This window comes from Gossypium raimondii, chromosome 10 (assembly GCF_025698545.1).
Source record: "Gossypium raimondii isolate GPD5lz chromosome 10, ASM2569854v1, whole genome shotgun sequence".
Taxonomy (NCBI): domain Eukaryota; kingdom Viridiplantae; phylum Streptophyta; class Magnoliopsida; order Malvales; family Malvaceae; genus Gossypium; species Gossypium raimondii.
Window position 1 is genome coordinate 50,950,242 of NC_068574.1, and position 12,820 is coordinate 50,963,061.

The following is a 12,820-nucleotide window of genomic DNA, read 5'->3' on the forward strand; positions in this document are numbered from 1 at the left end:
TTTGGTTATGGAGGTCTAATGTATTGAACTATAATTCAATAGAAAATCATCGTACAAATATAAATCGATTCATAAAATTCTTTAATTTGAAATCTTTTATTTATTTCCTTTGTAAAGAATGTATTGAACTATAATGCACTTTAATTTATAATACTTCAATATAACTTTTAAAGTAATTAAATTTTCATTACTAAGTCAAAATTATATATAAAAGAACGAATCATTAAAAATAATGATTCTTGAAAGAAATGTCAAATCATTTTGAACAACAACGACAATAGAAATATAAAATTATTTTAATGCTAATGAGTTTATTCAATATGATGATTTAAAAAAAGAAGAAAATTTTATGTTATTTATACTACGTGAAGCATGCACTCCTAAAATCATTTTTATCTACTTGTTATTTGTTTCATGTAAGTAAAACATATTTTGTGAATTTATTTTGAAAAGGAAGTTAAATTTCAACAATTATTTTTAATTATTTTTACTAATATAATTAAAATCTCAAAGTAACGAGTGTCGCATTAAAACTAATGTTTTAAAAAGTGAAATTTAATGTATTTTTATAATACTTAATATTAAACTAATTTTTTATTTGATATAAATTCATAACATATAAACAAATTTATTCAAACTTAATTTTCTTTTGGCAAAAAAAAATTCATTTTTAAGAGTCACATCTAGGACCATTCCAAAAGTGGGAGAGTTTAGATAAAAAAAAAAGCCCAAAAAATGAGTTTGGGTAAAAAAATAAAGCCGTTTAAAAATGGGTCTTGCCTCGGGTAAAGCTTTTTTGGCTCAAGCCCGGCCCAAATTTGCAAAAAAATTATTTTTTGGCTTTTTCTTACTGTTTTGCTGCTATTTTCTTGTTGTTTTCTTACTATTTTGTCACCATTTCACTATTATATTGTTATTGTTTGGATATTGTATAACTATTGTTTTATTGTAAATTTTGTTATTATTTTAGAGACATTTGTTTGTTAAGTTGCACCTATTTTAGTGTTATTTAAGTATACATATTCTTTTTAATTTGTTTTCAATTTGTTGAGAAACATTTATTTTAATGTTTTTAGTATTTTTTATGCATTTATTTTTTTTAAAATTATATAAAAATAATATATATTTTTTAATACAGGGGGCTGGACCAAGCTCAAGTTTTAACATTTTTATCTTGATCGGATTCGAACAAAATTTTAGGCCTATTTTAGGGCTAGACCCAAACCTAACAAACGGATCTAAAATTTTAGTTAGACCTGGCCCAGCCAATGGATACCTCTAATCACATCATCAACTGCCAACTCAAAGTCATCCTCTTCGAATCCAAAATCAGTATTATTGCTTTTAGAATTGTATATAAACATGTCTTTGAAAGAAGCTTTAGGTTCCTCCTCCTCTACCATCTCAAGGTCATTGGTAGGTCAAATCATCACCCTTTTTATTCTGTCGCTCGTTCAAGCTCCATGGGGATAGGTGAGCCAGGGCGGTCATGGTTGGGAGGTGAGAGAAAAAGATTCTCCCTTTGTTAATCATTGCATTTGTTTTCCTAAAAATTCTAAGGTGCATTTAGCACATGTTTTCCTAAAAATGGAGGCTTCATTACATAAAATCCTCCAAAAAGAAGAAAAACCTTAAGACTAAATAAATGTTATAACATGAAATATCCAACACGACAACAGGCAAGGAACATTAGTGTTATTCTTAGGTCTCACCAGTTTAGCAGTGACTGAAACCTCTTAACCTGTGTTGCAATGTCACCAACCACCGTCACAACTCTCCCCGCAATACTTTTCAGTCGATCCTATCTCTCATCCGAAAAATATCAGGTTGTTTCGAAGACGGGAAAGTATCAAACTTTTCGTCCAATTCATCGGCTATTACAGATCCGACAACCGATAGGTTCCCATCGATATGAGTTGGATGCCTCGGTCACTTACTCCATTGGAGGATCATAACTCGATACTATATAAAGTCATTGTTGGCAATAATCAAATCTGGTTTAAGAACTATAATGCAATAGATCGCAAAGACTAAAACGGTTGCTGTCAAATTATTCCATTTGCAGATTTCATTGAACCAATGCTGAGCATCGAAAAAGCACTTCAAAGTGGCCAAAACTCTTTGAAAAATAGGGCTATTTTACCCATCTAACCCCAAAAAAATTTAATATTCACAAAAATGACCCTGGTTCAAAAATATTTACCAAAATGACCTAAAATGAACAATAAATTTGGGTTTTGGGAACCCAAAGGTCGGCACCACATTATGTTTTGGCCCAATCATTACCTAATGATTGTGTCAGGTTTTAAAAAAATGAATTTTTTGAGTTTGGGACATGAATGGCCGGCACCAGGGTATTTTTTTAAATCGTATCATACTGGTATACAAAAATACTAATATTTGAAAAGCAAAGATTTTTTGGCTCTGCCCATGTAATGGCCGGCACCAGAGTCATTTAAAAAAAATTTTGGGTGCTGGCCAGTAGACGGTCGGCACCAAGTATATGTTTCGGGTCCCAATGCACTTTTTTTTTTACTTTGGGACACTGATGGCCGGCACAAGTGTCATTTAAAAAAATTGGATGCTGGTCAGTAGATGGCCGGCACCAAGTACATTTTTCAGGTCCCAAGGTACTTTTTTTTTTACTTTGGGACATTGATGGCCGACGCACTTTTTCGAGTCCTAAATTTTTTTTTTTTGGTTTTGGGACACTGATGGCCGACACCAACTTTATCAGATTAAAAAAATTAGTTTTCTTAATTTTAGGAATCAGAGGCCGGCACCAAATTTATCATATATATAGGTATTTTGTCTTCCATTTGAGTTTTTATTTGCTTTATTAGTTGAAAATCGAGATTAAAAATATCAATTTTTTTTTTGTTGAGAAGGAAGCAAAAATTTTTTAAGATGGGTTTCCAGATTTTTTTTGTTTATGTTTATTTCAATGGAGAAATGATAAATACAACTGAAGAAGGCTGTGTATTTCAAAGTCGGAAAAAAATAGGAATGAGATTCAACAAGCATGTTTCACTGGCGGATTTAAAACAAAAAATCAGTATAAAGATAGCAACCCATTGCAGGAAGCAAATGTTGAGACTGTTTTACAAATTTTCAGTTTCAACAGATTCGCTCAAGTTCTCAAAAATGGAGCTTGAAGATGATGACGATCTAGCGACAATGATAGCAATTTATTGCCCCCTTGAGATGGATAATCCCAGCCTGGTTGAGTTGTTCGCAGAAATAGCTAAACTAGATCCCATTCAAGTTGTAATTCCAGCAAGCTAGCGTTCTAAAATTGATTTTGATATTAACGTCTCCTAGGAAGATCAGTCGGGTTGTGGACGGTCAATGCCAACTCCTAAAAATCCAAACACCAAGGGATGTTCGTATAACATCTCAAACTCGTGTACTCGTCTAGAGATCCATCTAGAGGTGTTGGCCACAATAGAAGATGGTGATGAAGGGTCCGATAATGATGATCAGTCTCACCGTGATCCCAATGATAATTTCAGTAGCCCCGATTTGGATGACATCCCTAAAGACATAAACGAGGAAGGCCTGGTGGAGGGTGAAAATACAAACCCCTATTAGGCCAAGAACATTGGCCCTGGTATAGTTATAAGAAATAATCTAGGGCCCTTCATGACCGACGTAGATCTTGATGCTGCTCTTGCACGCGAGTTCCTGGAATATACAAACATTGTGCCGGCTCACCTACTTGATGATGAATTTCACGATGAAGAGTTGTTCTTAGGACAACAATTCAATAACAAGAAAGACTATTTATATGCTATAAAACAACTTAGCTTGAAATTAGGTGTGGATTATAAAGTAACGAAGTTGACGCAGTCTTTGAACGTAGAAGAATGTTGGAAAGCCTCAAGTGGGTGTAATTGGCGTGTTCGGCCGTGTTAATGCAGCGGACATAAATGTGGATGATAAGGAAACTAGAAGGTCCACACACATGTACGTCTGCTCGTATGTCGCAAGACCATCGAAAGTTAGGTGCAAAAAGTATATGCAACTGCATCATCCCTTCGGTGAAAAAGTCGTCCACCATTCAGGTGTCAGTCCTTATTGCAGACATGCAAGCTCGATTCAAGTATAAAGTGTCGTACCAAAAGGTATGGTGGGCAAAGCAAATGGCGATGCAAGAGTTGTATGGTGACTGAGATGCATCATACAACGAGCTTTAAGGGTGGATAGCCAAGATGCAGAAGTATATGCCCGGGACGATAGCTGATTTGCAAACACTGCCATATAAAAGCCCGGATTGGGAGATATAATGAGGGAAACAAGTTTTTCACTGATTGTTTTGGACGTTCAAATCGTATGTTAGAGCCTTCCTTCACAACAAGCCAATGGTGCAGGTGGACGGGACCTGGTTGTATGGTAAATACACGTAAATACATCTGATTAATGTTGCACAAGACAACAACTAAAATGTACTCCTAATCACTTTTTCCATTGTGGAGCATGAGTGCTTCGAGTCTTGAGAATTTTTCCTCAGAAATCTGCGGAGGCACATTGTCAAAGAAGATAACATTTACCTTATATCAGATAGATCAAAATGACTACTTGCTACGATAACGCGATCGGGGGTTTTGTGGAGGTCTGTTTATTATATTCGGTACATCGCGGCAAACTTTCACAGAGATTATAAGAATAAATAATGGAAAAAAGAACTCGTGAACATGGGTAAAAAATATTGTTTGTATTTATTTCAAAAATTCCTTTTCAAATTTTATCAGCCTGTAAGTTTTTAAAATACTGATTTCAAATTGCATATGCAGCTCATGACTTAGAACCGTGAAGATTCAGGCAGAGGTTCACGAGGCTTGAATATTAGATGTCATCTTTACCAACAGATCTCAGATGTCAATGGACTCAAAGTTACGATGAGAGGTTTCGGTATGGGCAGATGACGATCAACCTGGTAGAAGCGATTAACTCTGTATTGAGGCGCACACGTCATCTGCAAATTTCTACTGTTTCTCGGTAACATTCTATAGGTTGGTCATATTGATGCCTAGGAGAGGTTGAGACAAGGTAAGCAAATCGAGGTCGGGAACGTGTACGTTGAGGCCGTCCAAAATGCCTTGGCGGTAAATAGTCGAAGGGCACAAACAATGAACGCAAAATTGTATTCGCGAAACTTGAAGACTTTTCGAGTTCAAGAATACATCAGCCATCGCGCGAGTCTTCCACCTAGGTCGTACGCAGTTGATCTGCGAAACAGGCGTTGCAAGTGCGGGATATTTTAGACTCTCTGATATCTGTGTGCGCATGTTCATACATCGTGTGCAAGAGCAAACTTAAATGTTGAACAATTCATAAACGAGATCTACACGTTGCAACGCACATTGCGTATATAGGGGAACGAATTTCCTGTAATCCCCGATGTCTCAAACTGGGAAGTTCCACCATCTGCTTTCGAGATAGTGCCTAACCGTAGTCTCCATAGACATCCTAAAGGTCGACCACAATCGACGAGAATTCGAAATGACATGGACGTCAAGGAGACGGGCGAACCCAAACTGTGTACTGCGTGTCGAACATCCGGACACAACCGATCAACTTGCCCATATCGTGTCTATGTTTCCAGTCAATCATCTCGTAATGATATATTATTGACCGCATGTTCTTGTAAAAACATTGTAAAAATATGAAAAATTATACAAATGATATACTTTATTAAAATTATACAATTGATTAAATATAATAATTAATACATGTTTTTTCTTATTCCTAATTTAAAACACGTTAAATTATAATACAATATACATGCATATTTAATTTAAAACACATTAAATTATAATACAATATACATACATATTTAATTTAAAACACATTAAATTATAATACAATATACATACATGTTTATTTTAAAACACATTAAATATATTAATTCAACTGAAAATCAAATAAAGTAAAAAGTGAAATAAAAATTAAATTAAATTAGGGAATGAAATGAAATAAAATTCAAATTTAATAGAAATTAAAGAAGGAAAAAAGAGATTGATTTGAGGTGACAAGCCTACCAAAAAAATTTTTGAATGGCCGGCACCAAGGCCTGCCAGGGATGGTCTTACATTGGCCGGCACCAAGCCTGCCACAGATGGCCTTACATTGGTCGGCACCAAGCTGAAGCCCGTTTACCAAGGCCTGACATGAGAAAAAGATAAAATATATAAATTAAATTTAAGTTTTTAATTAAAATGTGAATAAAGTGAAATGAATATGAAATGAAATGAATTTGAAATGAAAATAAAATATTAAATGAAATATGAAATGAAATGAAATATGAAATATGAAATGAAAATAAAGTATAAATTGAAATGAAATAAATTACAATCAGCCAAAAATTAATATGAAAAAAATGCAAATTAAAATGGAAATGAAATAAATTTAAATGGAAAAAAAAAATTTTAGATGAAATGAAATGAGAAATGAAAGTGAAATGAATTTAGAAATGAAAGTTGAAAATTCAAAATTGAAATGAAAAAAGAAAATTTTTACAAGACATGATAGTGCAGGCCTATGTCAGGCTTGCGGCAGGCCTAGCAAATAAGCTTTCAGTGGCTAGCACCAGTAGACGGCTTGGCCAATAGGTCAAGCCTATTGTATAGTTCCATTTTGCCATCTGTTTTTTAATTGTATAGTATAATATACTCATTTTTGTATAGAAAAAATAATTTGATGATTTAATTTTTTTTTAGATGGGTAACTGTATCAGGAATTGGGCGATCGTTCACCGTACCCATGTACCATATGATGATCGAAACTCATTCTGGGATGGCGTAAAATACACTTCTGAATCTTTCTTTTTTAAATATAATAATTACACAAAAAATAACTAATAACGTGTTGTCTATATTATGCAGTTTCTATGGATGCCATATGTCGAGGAAGGGATCACGACGCTCATACCATCATGGGTCACCGAGCAGCAACAACTAATTGTGTCAAATGTCCTGTTGATTCATTTCCATATGGTGGAGTGACACAATGGAGGTTGGGTATTCAGGCAATTCAGTTGCGTACAACCTATCTCAAACCCTCCCGTCGACATCAAAGAAATCCACAGAATGAACAAAAAGGGTTCGGGTCGGGACGCTTTAAATTAGGCGGAAAAACATGAACCGTATATCTTTCTATGGAATGATTGACATTCGAGGCGCCCTCCATTGTATGTCTTAAAGGGAGGGTTCTCTCCTACGCGCAAGTGTCACGGGCCGCAGTTCAAAACCCGTGACCATCGCACCAAATGCATCCAATGGGGGTCTATTGCTTAGATAGGGATCATTTGGCCCACGAGAACTGGCCCGATTCAAAGAGCTACTTGATAAGCCTGTCAGATTGAAGCCTGGTTGGCCCGATAACAAGGAGATGGCAACTTAGGCTAATATGGTAACTAATCTTAGAAGATAGAGGGAATCATATCTTGTAAAGATTAGATTAGATTTGATATGGCATATCTTGTAAATCTCTAAAATAAAGGGATATGGTTAATCTCGTACGTCGATGTATTTGTATCTTAACCGTCGGTTTTAAGGGAGCTCAACTATAAATAGAGAGCCTCCCTCTCATTGTACTCACTCCTGAATTGTTTCATTATTCTTTGTGAATAAGAATTGAGAGCATTTACTCAAACACTTTGCGAGCACTCTTTCTGTTGTTCTTTGGCTTAGCTTCTTTTGGCACAATCGCTTCTGCTATACAAGTTGGTGCCTTGGAGGAATTCTAAGGAATCCTCACTTTTGGGCGTAAAGGCTGACTTAGGCGAGTTTGGAGCAAACGGATCGCCTAAGGCCGCACGGTTTGCGAGACGAAAGGTCTAGCCCCGTGACAAGTGGTATCCGAGCCAAGGTTTGAACTAAGTAATATTCGAGTTGTTGGTTCAAAGGCACCGTTAGAATGTCAAAAGAAGAGTTCGAACAAAGGTGGGCGAGGAAGTCTTTGAGGGAGACATTATCGGCAGTAGAGGAATATGTGGGAAAACTCGAGGGATCCATGTAGGATGTAAATGAGGCACTCGATGGGGTCGAGAATCCTATAGCAAACTGGAAGGAGCAGTCCAGAGACTATGTAAAGATGTCTCTTGGTTCCACCATGGATAAGGTAAACGAGTTGTTTAATTTACACAGGGATAAGCTGTCGGATAGGAACGATGCTCTCGAGGCCATGATGATGGCTTTGAAGGAGGAAACAATGGCCACGACGAGGGCTCTGAGCACAAGAATAGAGGAGCTCGAGGGAGAGCTGGCCTTGTGTCGAGCAGCCGTGGGGAAAAGAGTGGCAAATGCAGCACTCAGTAACGAGGATGTCCCGAAGCCGAAAGAGTTTGTGGGGAAAAGGTCTGCATGTGAGGTGGACAATTTCTTATGGAGGATGGAAAACTACTTCCGTACCAAAGGCATCATGGAGGATGCGGTTAAGGTAAACACTGCTTCAATGTTTCTTACTGACATTGCGCTTTTATGGTGGCGAGGTAGGACCACAGATAAAAGGCATGGTGAGATTGGGAAGTGGCAAGAGTTCCAATGCGAATTGAAGGGACAGTTTTACCCAGAGTTTGCCGAGGAAGAAGCTCGGGCAAAGTTGCAAGGGATAACGCAACGGGGCACAGTGGGGGAGTATGTTCGAGAGTTCAAGGAACTCATGCTCCAAGTTTCAGATGTGGCCAATGAAGAAGCATTGCTTGCTTTTCAAAAGGGATTGAAGCCGTGGGTCAGACAGGAGGTGGAACAAAGAGGTGTCCAAAAGCTGTCGGAAGCCATGACGGTAGTTGAGTCCGTGGGCAAGCTTGGTCTAGGGAAAGACAAGCTTGGGTCTTCCAAGTCCGAGAAAAGGGGCGTATGTGAAATGGATCACAAGGAAGACATTTTTGATGGCAATGACAACGGTGTCAATGGTGGTAATGGGAAACCACGAGTTGGGAAGAAGAAACCCAAGAGGAAAAGGGACAAGCTGAAATGCTTTCTCTGCGACGGTCCACACTTGTTAAAGAAATGTCCAAAGAAATTCACGCTTAAGGAGAAGCCGGTGGGTAAGGCCTTGGTACTTGGTTCGAGCGCAAGGGGTGTCGAAGCTAAGGAGGCCGAAAGCGAGAAGAAGCCAGTGGAGTGCTTCTTGTGTCAGGGTCCGCATAGGTTGCAGAAGTGTACGATAAAGTCTGTCATTGAGGGGAACGATGGAGCAGACAAGGAGCCCAATAAGCTTGGTTCGAGCAAGGGAAAAGCCGAAGCCAAGAGGGCAAAGAGGAGCAAAAAGAAGCTAGTAAAGTGCTTCTTGTGCCGTGGTCCGCATGAGTTGCGGAACTGTCCAAAGTAAGCCGGAGTCAAAAGAAAGGGAACGTCTGAGCTTGGTGAGTCGTCGGAGGGACTTCCACCCAAGGAAGAGGTGAGTTTGTCATCGAACTTAGTGGAGAAAGTTGCGATGAAAACAGTGAAGTTGGGACCAATGAGGCTCAAGTTGAGTGAAGCGTCAGAGTTGGCCGAGTCATCGACAAGGCTTCCACCTATGGGAGAGGTGGGTGATGCATCGGACTTCAAGGGAAAAGAAGTGATGCATGAGGGACAGTTGACCAGAGTAAATGCGAAGGTACATTCCGAACACTGTGATAGTGTTTTGCATTCTAACTTGTTGACTTGGCGAAAACGTAGGGGCCCTTTCGAAGTTCTTGAGCAAAGAGGCCGAGAGACTATGGGCAAAGCGAAGCCAAGTGTGGCGAATCAAGAGGATTCTGTTCGAGCAAAGTTAGAATGTGGGCAAGAGAGCGACATAGCTTCTTGTCATTGAGATGTACAAACGAGTAGGACGAATCGAGTTAAGAAGCGACGTAAGCTGAGGCAAAAGTCCCGAAAGAAGGGAAAGGCTAAGGCGTTGAGACGAGACCGAGGTGAATCCAGTCAGTGCCATTCGGAAGTCGCAACGAGAACGTTGCAAGAATGGATGGGGGAGAATGTCACGGGCCGCAGTTCAAAGCCCGTGACCATCGCACCAAATGCATCCAATGGGGGTCTATTGCTTAGATGGGGATCATTTGGCCCACGAGAACTGGCCCGATTCAAAGAGCTACTTGATAAGCCTGTCAGATTGAAGCCTGGTTGGCCCGATAACGAGGAGATGGCAACTTAGGCTAATATGGTAACTAATATTAGAAGATAGAGGGAATCATATCTTGTAAAGATTAGATTAGATTTGATATGGCATATCTTGTAAATCCCTAAAATAAAGGGATATGGTTAATCTCGTCCATCGATGTATTTGTATCTTAACCGTCGGTTTTGGGGGAGCTCAACTATAAATAGAGAGCCTCCCCCTCATTTGTACTCACTCCTGAATTGTTTCATTATTCTTTGTGAATAAGAATTGAGAGCATTTACTCAAACACTTTGCGAGCACTCTTTCTGTTGTTCTTTGGCTTAGCTTCTTTTGGCACAATCGCTTCCGCTATACAAGTTGGTGCCTTGGAGGAATTCTAAGGAATCCTCACTTTTGGGCGTAAAGGCTGACTTAGGCGAGTTTGGAGCAAACGGATCGCCTAAGGCCGCACGGTTTGCGAGACGAAAGGTCTAGCCCCGTGACACAAGTACGTAGAATGGTATATGGTACACGGGAAACCATTTATATTCTAAGGTCGTTATATGCTGATCTTGGAAGACGCACAACCGAAATCTTTTCGATGGCAATAGAGGAATGCATAACCGTGCCGTAACCGAGTTCCGCCATTTGGGAACACCGAAACTAATTCTGCCTCAAACCTCGATCCTGAGCCCCAATATGAAGCATCCGGCTTGTCATCATACCACTCGGAGCCCGAGCCCGAACCTCAATTTTCTCCATCGTTCAAGGATATTTTTAGTGACGACTCTGAGCCTCAACATTCAACACGATCCAGATCATCCTCATACCACCCGGAGCTCGATCGGGAAGCACATACACCTACTACTGAGGATATTTTTCCATCGGCACCTCCGGTCACGCAATACCCCTTAACTCCCGATTATGGTATATATAATTATACTACTTTTCTAAGTACACCGGACGGGACACCAGAGGCCGGACCAACCAACTATCAAATGCCTCAACAAGGTGGACGGCATCGCCGACAGAGGCAACCGGATCGTTCCACGCCAACATTGAGGACGTCACCGAGATCACGACAATTTTGATTTTTATCTGTAAATATTTACTTTATTTTGTAATTATTATGTTTTTAATATTAATTTAATTTGTCTAAAATAATTATTTGTTTGAATAATTGACTTTGAAATATTTAATAAAAAATATAATTCGTATAAGTAGTACACAACAAATTAAATTTACAAATACAATAAAATACAAGCATTCTAGAATATTAGTACACAAAATATAAAATTCAAAAAAATAATATGAGACTAAATTAAATTTAAACACCCAACAAACTACAAACAGATGGGTAAAATTAATACACAAAAATTTTAAATTTAAACACTCATCAAACTACAAATAGATGGGTAAAATTAATGTAAGAAAATTTTAAATTCAAACTATATATAATACAAAATAAATTAAATTTAAACACCCAACAAACTACAAGCAGATAGGTAAAATTAATACACAAAATTTTAAATTCAAACTACATATAATCTGAGACTAAATTAAATTTACAGATACAAAAAATATAAACATTCTAAGAAATTAATACACGAAAATATAAAAATGAAACCTTAAACCTTAAACAACTATATTAAATTTACAGATATAAAAAAATACAAACATTCTAAAGAAATAATACAATTATTTTAAATAGTAACTTCTTCACAATTAGTCGTCTTCTGCTTGAATCAGGTATATATTGCATCAGTACCCCACTTATAAGTCGCGGAATAAACGCGCTTGCACCATAGATAATGTCCATCTGCGTTGGACATCTCGGTTAGCCATCTATGGCGCAAAAAGTCATCCTACCATTAATGACATAACCTTTACGGTTGACATGACAGTATATAATTCAACTCCATTAAAACATGACAGTATATAATTCAACCCCAAAATTCGGTTGTACACTACAAAAAACTCCTATCTGCAATCCACTACAAAAAAGAAACTCATTTGATGATACACTACAAAACACTCTCATTTTGATGGCTCTCTCAAAAAAAAATTATCATCCATTTACACTATCAGAACCCAAACCACCCCCTATATATAGAGTGAGGGGAGGTTCCAACCATCTAATTCCAAAATTAAGAAAACTAATTTTTTAATACTTGGTGCTGGTCAACAGTATTCTAAGATAAAAAAGATAATTTTTTTAATCTAATAAAGTTTGTGCCGTCTATTGGTGACCCAAAACCAAAATATATATATTTTCGGGACCCAAAAAAGGTGGTGCCAGCCATCAGTGTCTCAAAGTAAAAAAAATGCATTGGGACCCAAAAAATGTACTTGGTGCAGGTCATTACATGGGCAGAACCAAATTTTTTTTTCAAATACTAGTATTTTTGTATACCAGTATGATACGATTTAAAAAAAATTCCCTGATGCTAGCCATTCATGTCCCAAACTCAAAAATTTCATTTTTTTAAAGCTTGACACAATCATCAGGTAATGATGGGGCCAAAACACAAGGTGGTGCCGGCCATTGGGTTCCCAAAACCCAAATTTGATGCTCATTTCAGGTCACTTTGGTAAATGTTTTTGAACCAGGGTTAATTTTGTAAATATTAAATTTTTTAGGTTAGATAGGTAAAATAGCCGAAAAATAGCTTTGGCTTTCCTTAGGCTCCACATTTGGGAACCTCCATCCAACATGTACTCCACAACTTCTTGC